Source organism: Arachis hypogaea, chromosome 9 (assembly GCF_003086295.3).
Source record: "Arachis hypogaea cultivar Tifrunner chromosome 9, arahy.Tifrunner.gnm2.J5K5, whole genome shotgun sequence".
In the NCBI taxonomy this organism is placed as follows: Eukaryota; Viridiplantae; Streptophyta; class Magnoliopsida; order Fabales; family Fabaceae; genus Arachis; species Arachis hypogaea.
Window position 1 is genome coordinate 91,329,668 of NC_092044.1, and position 6,554 is coordinate 91,336,221.

Consider the following 6,554-nt stretch of genomic DNA (forward strand, 5'->3'; position numbering starts at 1 on the left):
TCAAGAACTCTCTTCCTCTGAGGCATCCCACTATTCATGGAATTCCTCTCAGAAGTGTACATGAATTGGTTATTTGCAACCATGTCAATAAGTTCTTGAGCTTCTGTAGGCATTTTCTTTAGGTGAATTGATCCACCTGCAGAATGGTCCAATGACATCTTGGAAAACTCAGATAGACCATAATAGAATATATCTAATATGGTCTATTTTGAAAACATGTCAGAAGGACACTTTTTGGTCATCTGCTTGTATCTTTCCCAAGCTTCATAGAAGGATTCACCATCTTTTTGCTTGAAGGTTTGAACATCCACTCTAAGCTTGCTCAGCTTTTGAGGAGGAAAGAATTTATCCAAGAAGGCTGTGACCAGCTTATCCCAAGAGTCCAGGCTATTTTTAGGTTGTGAGTCCAACCATGTCCTAGCTTTGTCTCTTACAGCAAATGGGAAAAGCATGAGCCTGTAGACTTCAGGATCTACTCTATTCGTCTTAACAGTCTCACAAATCTGCAAGAACTCAGTTAAAAACTAATAAGGATCTTCAGATGGAAGTCCATGAAACTTGCAGTTCTGTTGCATCAAAGCAACTAATTGAGGTTTCAGCTCAAAATTGTTTACTCCAATGGCAGGAATTGAGATGCTTCTTCCATCAAACTTGGACATTGGTTTAGTGAAATCACCAAGCATCCTCCTTGCATTCTTGTTGTTGGGTTTGGCTGCCATCTCCTTCTCTTGTTTGAAAATTTTAGAAAGGTTACCTCTGGATTGTTGTAATTTAGCTTCTCTTAGTTTCCTCTTCAGAGTCCTTTCAGGTCCAGGATCAGCTTCATCAAGAGTGCCTTTTTCCTTGTTCCTGCTCATATAAAAGAGAAGAGAAAAAGAAAAGGAAGAGGAATCCTCTATATTTGGACAAAGAGGATCCTTATTATTAGTAGAAGAAGAAAGGAATAAAAGTGGAGAATCCAATCACAAGGGTGAGGATAGAGGCAGTGATTGGAGATGAGGAGAGGTGAAAAGAAGTGTTAGTAAATAAATAAATAGAAGAAGAGGAGAGACAGAGAATTTCGAAAATAATTTTGAAAAAGTAGTTAGTAATTTTCAAAAATTAAAGATAAGATATAATTAAAATTAAAATTTAAAACAGTTAAAAAGAATTTTCGAAAAAGAGATGAGAGGAAAAAGTAGTTAGGTGGTTTTGAAAAAGATAAGAAATAAACAAAAAGTCAAATAGTTAGTTGAAAAAGATATTAAAATCAAATTTGAAAAGATAAGAAGATAAGAAGTTAGATAAGATATTTTGAAATCAAATTTTTTTGAAAAAGATAAAATTTTGAAAAAGATATGATAAAAAGATATGGTTGAAAAAAAGATTTAATTTTTAAAATTAAAATTAATTACTTAACTAACAAGAAACTAAAAGATATGATTCTAGAATTTAAAGTTTGAACCTTTCTTAACAAGAAAGTAACAAACTTCAAATTTTTGAATCAATCACATTAATTGTTAGTGTAATTTCGAAAATTTGAAATAAAATTAAGAAAAAGATTTTGAAAATAATTTTAAAATTTTCGAAATTAATAAGATAAAAATGAAAAAGATTTGATTTTTGAAAAAGTTGTGAAAAGATAGGATTTTTAAAATTGAAAATTTGACTTGACTTGTAAGAAACAACTAATTTTAAAAATTTTTGACTAAGTCAACTCAAATTTTCGAAAATTATGAGAAAATTAAGGAAAAGATATTTTTATTTTTTGAATTTTTAATGATGAGAGAGAAAAACGTAAAAATGACCCAAAACATGAAAATTTTGGATCAAAACATATGATGCATGCAAGAACACTATGAATGTCAAAATGAACACCAAGAACACTTTGAAGATCATGATGAACATCAAGAACATATTTTTGAAAAATTTTTGATGCAAAGAAAACATGCAACACACCAAACTTAGAAATCTTTAATGCATGGACTCTAACAAACGAAAAACGCATATGATAAACAACAAAAAAATGCAAAACAAGAAAACATCAAGATCAAACAAGAAGACTTACCAAGAACAACTTGAAGATCATGAAGAATACCATGAATGCATGAATTTTTCGAAAAAATGCAAGATCAATATGAATATGCAATTGACACCAAACTTAAAAATTGACTCAAGACTCAAACAAGAAACACAAAATCTTTTTGGTTTTTTTTTATTTTATTGAATTTTTTTTAGATTTTCTTACTAAATTTTTCGAAAACAAAGGGAAAAATTTTGAAAATATTTTTTTTCGAAAAACATATAGGAAAAAGAAAAAGAAAATAAGAAATTCAAAATCTTTAAGAAGAATTCCAGGAATCTTTCAATATTAGCCCAAAGCTCCAATCAAAGGGTTGGACATGGCTTAATAGCCAGTCAGCTTTAGGATGGAATTACATGTATTGTGGTGATTAGTTGAAGACCAATTCCAAAGGAGTTTGAATATGGCTTTGCAGCCAGCCAGGATTCAACATGCTTCATGAAACTCTGGAATCCATTCTTAAATGTTTTGAAGCCATAGACTGATTTATTTAAAAAAAATTCGAAAATAGGAATAAAAAAATATATTTTTTTGAAAGATTTTTGAAAAGTTTTTGAAAGGAAAATTACATAATCTGAGCAACAAGATGAACTGTCAGTTGTCCATACTCGAACAATCTCCGGCAACGGCGCCAAAAACTTGGTGGACGAAATTGTGATCATCAACAATGGCTCCAAAGGCTTAGTGCTCTCAAACGTGAATCACACTTTGTCACAACTTCGCACAACTAACCAGCCAGTGTACTGGGTCGTCCAAGTAATACCTTACGTGAGTAAGGATCGATCCCACAGAGATTGTTGGTATGAAGCAAGCTATAGTCATCTTGTAAGTTCTAGTCAGGCGGATAATAATTGATTATGGAATTTTGAAAATTAAATAATAGTAAATAAACAGAAAATAAAGATAGAGTTACTCATGTAATTCAATGGTGGGAATTTCAGATAGGTATATGGAGATGCTATGTTCCTTCTGAATCTCTACTTTCCTACTGCATCCATTCAATCCTTCTTATTCATTTCCATGGCAAGCTGTATATAGGGCATCACCGTTGTTAATGGCTACATCCCATCCTCTCAGTGAAAAAGGTCCAAATGCTCTGTCACAGCACGGCTAATCATCTGTCGGTTCTCAATTAGGTTGGAATAGAATCCAGTGATTCTTTTGCGTCTGTCACTAACGCCCAGCCTTCAGGAGTTTGAAGCTCGTCACAGTCATTCAATCCCAGAATCCTACTCGGAATACCACAGACAAGGTTAGACTTTCCGGATTCCCATGAATGCTGCCATCAATTCTAGCTTATACCACGAAGATTCTGATCAAGGAATCCAAGAGATATGCGCCCGGTCTAAGGTAGAATGGAAGTGGTTGTCAGTCACGCACGTTCATAGGTGAGAATGATGATGAGTGTCACGGATCATCACATTCATCAAGTTGAAGTGCAACGAATATCTTAGAACAGGAATAAATCGAATTGGATAGAAAATAATAGTAATTGCATTGAAACTTGAGGTACAGCAGAGCTCCACACCCTTAATATATGGTGTGTAGAAACTCCACCGTTAAAAATACATAAGTGAAAGGTCCAAGCATGGCCGAATGGCCAGCCCCCAAAACATGATCAATAGTCTCCTAAGATGAATAATAAAATAAAACTGAGACCAAAGATGTAACGTGGTCAAAAGGACGACTAATACACTAGTAAAAAGTCTTATTTATACTAAACTAGCTACTAGGGTTTACAGGAGTAAGTAATTGATGCATAAATCTACTTCCGGGGCCCACTTGGTGTGTGCTTGGGCTGAGCTTGATCTATCCACGAGCTGAGGCTTCTCTTGGAGTTGAACGCCAAGTTGTAACGTGTTTTGGGCGTTTAACTCTAGTTCGTGACGTGTTTCTGGCGTTTGACTCCAGAATGCAGCATAGAACTGGCGTTGAGCGCCAATTTACGTCATCTAATCACGAATAAAGTATGAACTATTATATATTGCTAGAAAGCTCTGGATGTCGACTTTCCAACGCCATTGAGAGCGCGCCATTTGGAGTTCTGTAGCTCTAGAAAATCCGTTTCGAGTGCAGGGAGGTCAGATTCCAACAGCATCAGCAGTCCTTTGTCAGCCTCCTACCAGAGTTTTGCCACAAAATACCTGAAATCACAGAAAAACACACAAACTCATAGTAAAGTCTAGAAATGTGAATTTATCATAAAAAATAATGAAAACATCCCTAAAAGTAACTAGATCATACTAAAAACTACCTAAAAACAATGCCAAAAAGCGTATAAATTATCCACTCATCAACTGTGCGGAAATTGGGCCTGAGGCAGAAACCAATTCACGTGTACACACACCTACCACGTATGCGCCACTCTCGAAATAACCATCGACGCGGACGCACCTTGTGCGCGTACGCGTCGCATCCATTGCACCACCATCCGCGCGCGTACGCGCGGATGTCCTTCTTTCACTACATTTCTTTTCTTCTCCTCCTTCCATTTCTTCCCTTCTCCCTTCTTCTTCCCTTCTTCTACACCTCATCCAACACTTCCAAACACCATTGATAACCATTTATTTTAGTTAACTAATCAGTTAGTTAGTTAGCTTGCTTAGTTAGTTTTAGTTAATTTTCATTTCATTGTCTCTTTTTCATTATAAGTGTTGGATTGTTATTCTTGTTTACCATCAATTGTTACTGAGTATTAAAAAGAGACAACATCATTATGTTTATAATCTTTGTTGGATTTTATTGTTGAGGTTATATTTTTCTACTTGGTTTTGAGTTTTTCATGCTCACCTTTTAAGAATGCCAAGTGATGAGAATTGCCTTTGAGCTTGTGACTCTTCTTGAATTACATTATTTGGCCACCATGTGATTTGAGCTTTATTTTGTGATTAGGCAATTTCTTGATGGATGTTATGCATTTACCTTAATGCATTGTATTTCATGATCATATGCATCCATATGTTTTAGCTTGAATGCTTTCACGCTTCTTTAATGCTTGTTTTACCTTACAAGTTTACTTAAAGCATCTCAAGCACACTAGGATAAGTGAAGTGCATGCTTCTTTTGTGACATCGCCCTTTTATGCTAGTTTGTGTTCTTAAAGGCGCACAATTTAGAATTCACACACTTATTTGTCATTAATGTCACACTAATCAACCACTCAATTCTAGTGATTTACCTCACTCCAACAATGTATGCTTCCTTGCTTTTGTATTGTCTCATCTTATGGTGTTATATTTTTGTTTTTCATGACGAATGCACCACAAGCAATAACAAAAGCAAGACTAAGAACACGCAGAAATCCGGAGAGTCGCCGTACCCCCTTGCTCATCTTTGAGTGCACCGAGGACGGTGCAAACTTTTAAGTGTGAGGAGGTCGTCCGACCAATCGGCGATCTTGGGTGACAAATTTCTAATCTCAACACTTTTGCATTTCACTTTAGTTTTTTTTATTTCTTTTATTTGCATTTTTCCTATTTTTGCATACATATACACAATAAGTTTAGTCAAAATAATGAAATTTTTCGAGAAAATTATCTATAGGGCACCAATTGATTTGAGTGAAAACTCTTCATAGAACTTGCTTGAATTATATATATCTTATGGATCATGTTTTTGAGCTAAGAACACAAGCTTGTGAGATTTGAGCCTAATGGTGTGGTTACATCTTATAACCACTTATTTTCCATTCTTGTGTGCATTATTCTCTTGCTATGAATGTGATCTTTGATTTGTTTGATTATTTATGTCCATTATTTTGTGTATTCATGTATTTATATGATTGAGGCCATCATTTCATTAGCTCACTTACCCAAATAGCCTTATCTTTTATCTTCCATTGTTAGCCAATTTGAGCCTACGCTTAACCCACTTGTTCTTATTTTAGCACATTACAAGCCTTAAAGTAAAAAACAATAATTGTCCTTTATTTGGATCTTCGATTAGCTTAGGCTAGTGTGTGAGTATCATTCAAGTGTAGGAACCTTGGGACATTGGGTGAATAAAAGGGTAGTTTTGTATTGTTATTGAAAATATTGGGAATTGGGTACATACTCATGTATTGATCAAATGTAAAACCTTATGCATTGAGGTTCTTGTATATAGAAAGAAAAAAAATAGAAAAAACAAAAGAGAAAAAGAAAAGAAAAAAAAGAAAAATAATATGGAAAAGAAAAAAAATAAAAAAAGAAAGAAAAAGAAGAAAAATAATAAAAAGGGGACAAAATGCTCCAAAGCAAAGCTCAATAAGATCAATGCATAAGTGTTGTGAAATGAAAAAGAAAATGCATGAGTATGTGAAAAGGTGAAAATGGGTAGTTAGGCTAGCTTTGAAATTGTATAGGATGTCATAGGTTAGGTGGGAAGTTTAAGCTTATCAAAGATTTAAATTTCAAGCTCACTAAACCATATATGTGACAAACCCCAATTTGATGGTTTATCTTGTATTGATTTTAGGGGATTTTATCACCTTTCACCCACATTTATTCAATGA

The 6,554-nt window shown here is 34.3% G+C and overlaps 1 non-coding gene across 1 annotated transcript; it reads left to right on the top strand.

Annotated features, from left to right (window-relative positions):
- Positions 1–216: 216 nt before the first annotated feature.
- Positions 217–320, top strand: LOC112714064 (small nucleolar RNA R71). Its single transcript, XR_003159020.1, has one exon. It is a non-coding gene; the product is annotated as a small nucleolar RNA R71 (small nucleolar RNA).
- Positions 321–6,554: the final 6,234 nt, after the last annotated feature.